This window comes from Lissotriton vulgaris, chromosome 2_2 (assembly GCF_964263255.1).
Source record: "Lissotriton vulgaris chromosome 2_2, aLisVul1.2, whole genome shotgun sequence".
Taxonomy (NCBI): domain Eukaryota; kingdom Metazoa; phylum Chordata; class Amphibia; order Caudata; family Salamandridae; genus Lissotriton; species Lissotriton vulgaris.
In genome coordinates, this window is record NC_141688.1 from 134478079 (window position 1) to 134485835 (window position 7757).

Here is a 7757-nt window from a genome sequence, read left to right on the forward strand (position 1 = left end):
CACACCCCCGCTGGTCAAATATGTGCATCTACAGGAAGCGCAGCGGACGAGCGCAGCGGGAGCGCCGTTTGCGCGCCGAAGGCGCGCCTAAGGCAAGCCCGTCTGCGCCCGTCCGCGACCAGCCGGGACCCGGGGCCACGACCTCTGGCTCCTGCCCTATCCAGTGCAGAACCTACAGCTCGACGACCCTACATAGCATAGGCAGGACTATCACTCCCCAGTGCCCTCATATCTTTAAGCCTACAGAGCTACCTGCCCGATGTTCAGGGTGCAAACACTCTTTTTACGAAACCCCCTCGACCACGGCTCAAATGTACCGTATGTACGCGCTCAACTGCCGCTCCCTACCTAAACACAGCACACAGATCTCCATGCTGTTGTAGGAGGCAAGAGCAGACGTGGTATTTCTAACAGAAACGTGGCTTACTGCCCACTCCGAGCCAGACGTGGTAAAAGCCTTACCCGTAGGATACTACATCCTCAGAGCTGATAGACCGCTAGGGAGAGGCGGAGGTCTGGCGATCATCTTCAAAGACCAGTACCGATGCCGTTTTACAGCAGGAACCATCCCTGAGTGCGAGAGTGCAGAATTCTGCATAGAGTTCCATGCTAACAGCACTTTTTCTGGCACCCTAATCTACCGCCCCCCCGAGCCTGCAAAAGAATTTCACAGGTCTCTGCCAGAAATCACAGCGCAAAGAATCCTTTCCTCTGCCAACCATACAATTTTGGGTGATTTTAACCTTCATTTTAACTCCCCCTCCGACCACATTGCCCAAGAACTACAAGAGGACCTGGAAGCCCTTCAACTGCTCCAACTGGTCGCTGCCCCGACCCATGATAAAGGGAATTTACTTGACCCTATATTCAGCAATTGTCTGAATCTAACTGTAGATCCACCCATCCCCCTCCCATGGACAGACCATTTCTTAATTCCTTTTTCTTGGGAAAAACACAAGACCTCCCAGCCACCTCCCCAAACCACCACTAGGAGGAACTGGTCAAAACTCCCACTAGAGATCTGGATGAACAACCTAGACTCCACTCGCCCACTACCCTGTCCAGACCCTAACGTGGCAAACACCCACTATGAGAGCTGGATCACTCACTCGCTAGACGCGATCCTTCCGTACCGTAGATCCTCTGCGAAGAGAGTACAGAGATCCGCCCCCTGGTTCTCTGACTCTCTAAAACAATTAAAACGCATTTGCAGACAACGAGAGAGAGCATGGCGCTTAGACTTCCTCCCAGACAAGAAGGCTGCCTATAAAGAGGAGATCAGAACCTACAAAGAAGCAATCAGGTCAGCCCAGGCAACCCACTACTCCGAGAAAATATTAGAAGCAAAATCCAAGCCAAAAGAAATCTTTCATATTATAAAACAGTGCTCTCATGTCAATACGGCCCCTACACCTACTAAAACCCATGCTCAATGCAACGAGCTCGCGGAATTCTTCTACGAAAAGGTTCAAAAAATTTACTCTACCTTCCCTATTGCAGCCACATCCCCGGACTCGAGCAACTCACATCCCCCTAGACCACTCTTTCGTCCAGACCAGCCCTCCCTTGAGCACTTCCATCCTCTGGACCTGGACACTTTAAGCAAGGTGGCTCAACAAGTCAAGTCAGGCTCCCCCTGTGATCCTGCCCCCCCAGAGATCCTTATGCGAGCCAGCAAAACCACCCTGCCCGCAATTCTAGACCTCCTTAATACCTCCATCTCTGCTTGTTCAGTCCCCATGGCCTGGAAACAGGCCATGGTGCGGGCACTGTTAAAAAAACCCAGCCTAGACCCAGACGACCACTCCAGTTACCGCCCCATTTCACTTCTCCCATGGGTGAGCAAGGTACTGGAGAAACACATAAACGCGCAGCTGGTCCAGTTCCTGGAGGACCACTCTCTACTACATACTTCCCAGACAGGCTTTAGACCGAAACATGGTACCGAAACCGCCTTGTTAGCAGTCACCGAAGAAACTAGAAGGATACTAGACCAGGGAGGATCGGTGGCAGTGATCCTCCTTGATCTAAGTGCCGCCTTCGATACGGTCAGCTATACCACCTTGCTAGACCGTCTCCATAACATCGGAGTTTCAGGTGACGCTTTAAGGTGGTTCGAGTCCTTTCTGTCTGGGAGGTCGTTTCAGATCTTTGATGGAAAGACGGTGTCCTCCAGGAAACTCTTGAGCTGCGGAGTGCCACAGGGCTCTTCCCTGAGCCCTGTATTGTTCAACGTCTACATGAGGCCGCTGGCGGGTGTTGTAGAACCATACGGCATTAAAATCGTGTCATATGCCGACGACACCCAGCTTGTGGTCTCGCTGGCAACGGAGAACAATACTCACTCCCCAGCAGACCTGTTAAACTGCCTAGTGGACGTGAAGGGCTGGATGACCAACTCCTCCCTTAAGCTGAATGGAGATAAGACGGAGCTCATGCTCCTGGGCCCAACCTCTCCTATGTCTTTCACGTCCCTATGGCCCAGTGCTCTGGGTCCCCCGCCCACTCATAAAGAAAGTGTCAAAAGCCTGGGAGTATGGCTAGATGATAAACTTTCCTTCTCCACCCAGGCCAAAAAACTGTCTGCCACCTGCTTTGGCCTACTCAGAATTCTGAGGAAGGTGCTCCTGTTACTTCCCCTAGAGGCAAAAAAGGTGGCAGTCCAAGGTCTGATTCAATCTCGCCTGGACTCAAATAATGCTTTATACCTAGGGGCCCCGGAGATGACCCTCAGGAAACTGCAAATTGTTCAGAATTGTGCAGCACGCACTTTACTGAAAATTCCTCGGACCCAGTCGGCCAGACCTGCTCTGAAGAGTCTCCACTGGCTGCCAGTGAAGCAGAGAGTGTCCTTCAAGGCGCTATGCCTGGCACATCGCACCTTTTGGAAGACGGGACCTGCCATAAACACTGGCCTGGTCACCCCCTACCACCCTAAAAGGAACCTTCGGTCTTCAGAGGCTTTCCTGGCCGCTGTGCCTAGGGTGAAGCGAGCTAGATCTGGAGGCAGGATGTTTTCCTTGAACACCGCTAGGCTATGGAATGCCCTTCCCATCAAACTCCGCTCCAACCCTGACCTACTTGCATTCCGGAAAAACTTAAAAACACTGCTGTTTTCTCAATCCTATATACCTTAAGCTCCCTCAGTCACTTTCCCTCTACCCAGCGCTTGGACGCCTGCGGGCAGCAATCGCGCTCAATAAAAACTGCTACAATACAATACAATACTCTGCCTTCAGATGACAAAGGATTCTGCAGTATAAATATGGGGATACAGACCCTAAGACTTTAGATCACTTCTGGAACAAGACAAACCTCTGCAAAGGAGAAGAACCAAGGAAGCTGTAGGAGTTGGACTGCCCCCCTGCCAGTGTGCTGTGTTACTGGGTTAGCCTACAGTGGTAAAGAATACTTATTTTTATAAAACTTGTGTGGTGTCCATCTTTAGTGTTTTCACTGTATTACTGTGTGTGTTCACAAATGCTTAACACGCTGCCTCTGAGATAAGCCTGTCTGCTCGTGCCAAGCTACCAAGGGGATAATCAGGGGTTATCCAGTAGTGTCATTCCCCTTTCCCGGCATTAGAAGCAAGGGTCCTTATTTGGTCAAAGGTGTATACCATTGCCAACTAGAGAACGCTAGTTTTAACATCGTCTTATGTGGGAAGGGTATGCTCAGACGTGGGTACAGTGTTAACTACACCACTGAATTAAAGCTAGCTTGGCTGATGAAGGTTGATGCCCTGAAACCGGTCCCAGGAGGTACCAATAATTCTGGCAAATTGCTTTGTGGAGTACGTGAATTAATGATCACCTTGTTTTCCCAAGCAATCTGCACCTGCAGTGCACTTCGCGACCTTCGATTCCTTTGCTTCAGAACTACCCACATTGAGGCCTGTGCTTTCCCTCTGCGCAGTTGTTCATGGCCTGCTTCCTCAGAAATTAATTGGGAGGCCGCAGCATCCCAACCTGGGCCTTGGCCTGCGGATTAATGGCAGCCAACTAACTGATGATTCTCGAGCGCGAAATGGCCGGAAACGCTTCCTCCACCAAAGATGTTGAACAGCAGCCTGGGGGTCGGCCTACCGCCGGGCGGTAACAAGCCCCCCCGGTAGCAGGGCAGTGTGTTGACGTTTGGGGCAACGAGAAGATCATGAACCTGAATTCCATGATCCTCACCAACATCCTATCTTCTCCATACTTCAAGGTGCAACTATACAAACTGAAGACCTACCACGAGGTAGTGGACAAGATTTATTTCAAGGTTATACATGTAGAACTCTGGGAAAAGGGGAGCAGGAAAACAGCAGGCCAGAAAGGGGTGTGCGGAGGGGTGCGTGGTGTCGGAACAGGAGGGATTGTCTCAACTGCTTTTTGCCTATTATACAAGCTTTTCACTTTAAAACTCACGCACAAGCAAGTGATTGGCCTTATCACGCATACTGATTCTCCCAATATTAGAGCTCTAGGATTTATGAATATATGGTATTCACAGCCACCTACAGATTTATGGGATTGGTAAGTAGACTTCCTTGATGATGAAGAGGACCTAGATGTGAAGCCTGGTGGAGGCTGTATTATGACTATTGGGGTAATGCTTCGCTCTTATATCACTAAACTTGAGTGGTTTTCCACCTTGTTCCCAAGAATCCCTGTCCCTGTTCAAAAAGAGATTGACCAGCTTATAAACACAAAACCTAGACAAATCAAGGAGGGCAAAGAAGAAGCAGAAGAAACTGAGCGACATACAGAACGAAGACGTTCACGGTCTCCGAAAAGGTCTTTAAGTCCTAAGAGGTCTCCAAGAAAATCAAGAAGTAGGAGTCCCCATCATGAATGACATGGATGGTCCACTAGCTTTGATAAAACGAGAGCGAGAACGGCAGCGGGCAGAACGTGAAACGAAAGATAAGCCGAACTCCTGAAGTGCTGAACGTGGGTTGGACCACAGGCAAAGCCTAAGCAGAGAGAGACACAGAAGTCGCAGTCGTAGTCATGAACGAAAGTTTGATTGCAGTGATAAGGAGAAGGAAAATGAAAGAAGCAGGCGTAGAGACCGCGATTATGAAAAGGGAAACGAGCGAGACAGAGATACCTAAAAATCTAGAGAGCATGAAAGGTCAAAAGAGAAGAAATGTGAAGAGAGATACAAGAAGAGAAAACACAGTTGGAGTACAAGTAGAGATAACAAGCATTTGCAATGCAATAGGTCTCGCATTTGTGAGAGTTTAATCTATTGGCATTGTAAACGATAATTACTTTTATTTATTTGTTTTGCTAATGAACAATAGATAAAAGGCATTGTTATTTACAATACCAATACCTCAAACTCTAGTAAATGCAAGACCTCTTTTATTTCAAAGAAGTGGGCGCCAATGTCAGGGGCTGCTTGAAAGTGAAAGCGCGTGAGGTTGTCAATTAAGCTTGAAGAAACAGAAATACAAACACTAGATTGATAGGTTAGAGGTCCTTTAACAGACATTAGTGGCCCTTCCCTGTGATATTGTTATCATGAGACCCGACAACATCAAACAATTGTATTAACAAGAGCATTAATAACAAATGGATATAACAACCCCATGTCACAGGGATATTGAAAGTCATCGAAAAGTTGAGGACCATTTAGATGAACAGGGCTGCAGGTGGGATTCCTGTAACTCTGTGCACGCCCTTTTGACTTATACAGCATAACATGGATGGGAGATTTCAACTACCTTAGCTGTCCTTTGTGATTTGCAACATCCGGGATGTGTGGGAACCTACTTACTAAAACAGACAAAAAAGTTAACACTGCAGTATTAAGCAACAGATCCTGAAAGTTGCCGAGGATCACAGTCTTGCACATTCAAGGTGACCTGTGGCAACAAAATGCGAAGCCACAATTACATTGAAACACTTTTCCGGCCCTCAGTAAGTTTGAAGACTTTGATGCTGAGAAACCCCATATGCCAGCCCCATGCCTTCTGACTTTCTGTATTTGCTAAAATTAGTGGAAACAGCAATGTTTGATATGTGACTATTTGCGACTACACCTCAATGTATGGAAAGGGCTTTGACATCGATGACAGCACAGTCTGAGCTATATGAAAGTTAATGATCAATAAACATAGCTAGAGAGTTTAGGCTGTTTTAGCAGCCCGAGGTACTTAAAGTGAGGTAGAGAACTTATGCAGCGCTATCCTCTCCAAAGATATAGCGCTTACGCTGATGAGAGCCGCATTTCAAAATATTCAGAGCACAACAAGGTGTTTATTCATGATTAAAACTTTGGGGACTGCTGCCATTGTCCCGGGCTGCTTAGAAAGTAAACAAGTGTATAGTAAAACGACAATATCAACAAAATATTCAGTGAAACATGACCTAATACTAGTAAATGCACCCCACATGCAGACGCATGCAATAGTAAACAGGCAGGAGTTGATGCCTGCTTATGCCCCGGTGGGACCTTATAGTGCGTATTCATACTTGAGCACTGTAGTCGGTCCCTGCTTTTGCCCCAGGGGCATTAGGAGCACACTACATGTGAGCAAAGCTGAAGGCAGGGAAATTGGAAATTGAAAGGCAGCTGTGCGCTAAGACTTCGTGCCCGTTGCTGCTCCTACCAGGTAATACATAGCCAGCATGCTGGAAAGTCTCCAATTACAAAGGAAGACTACAGCTTGCAAAACAGATGGCACTGAAACAGATGGCACTGAAAGAAGTGCAAGCAGAGTGAAATAACACCGTAGTTAGGCACCTCTCTATCTGGACTACAAGGAAGTTAGGAAATCACCAACAGCCAACAGGAAAGGAGATACCAACAACACTAACACAACTGAGCCAATAGTAAGCAAAAAGACAAATAACATTAAATTTAACCCAACATATAGATTACTTTAAGTCTCGCTGAGACAGGGCAAGCAGCGCATGCGCTGGCGCAAGGCCAGACCTAAAAAGCCTAAGAGCAGAAGCCCAAGTAAGAATGCTAGTAGGCGTAGCAGAAGTAGAAGCAAAGGAAAATCAAGTAAGCATAAGAATGGCAAACGAGAGGTCTAAGCATAGTAGGAGCGGAAGTAGGGGCAGAACTGACACTATTGAAAAGTCCCAAAAACGAGAACATAGTGAGAGCAAAGAAAGGCCTCATAAGTGAAGTAGAAGCAAGGATCGGTGTCACAAACGGGATCACAGTGATGGCAAGGACCATTCAAATAAGCATGATCGCAGAAGGAGTCGAAGTCCGTAAAGAGGAAGCCAGAAAAAGCAACGTAGACACAAAGACGAGGTTCTGACAGCTCATTAATGGATCACATTGAATCCCACAGGTTTTTGATTGTGACCTTCATAATTCCATCCTTGCTCTTCCACGTAAAGTCGATTTTTTTGCGGTAATTGCATTCATAGCCTGCAGATTTTCAATTCAGATTTTTCTGTAGGGAAGTGCCTTTGTAATTCCTTTTAATGCATTGTTCATTAAAACCAAACTATTTTAGTTTAATTCGTGGTGAGACAGCTGTTCTTGCATTTTTATTGTTCAGGTGTTTTTTGGAATGTACATTCTGTACATATGACTAAAATGTTTTAATTAGGCCATTTCAAGAAAAGGTTTTTGCAGTGAGTAAATTTCACTCGCACCAGAAGCGTTTTTATACGCTGTGAAGGAACGAAGGAACGTTTGAATTGAAATAATATGGAGACCCACCAGTCATGATGCCCCTAAAGAAGGAAATGTACTTTCCAAAATGCATTGGGCTGTTTTAATAAACATCATGGGATGCGGAA

At 46.9% G+C, this 7757-nt stretch overlaps 1 pseudogene; it reads left to right on the plus strand.

The window, feature by feature from the left end:
• Positions 1-4054: 4054 nt before the first annotated feature.
• On the plus strand, positions 4055-7278 carry LOC147729157 (uncharacterized; annotated as a pseudogene).
• The last annotated feature ends 479 nt before the right edge of the window (positions 7279-7757 follow it).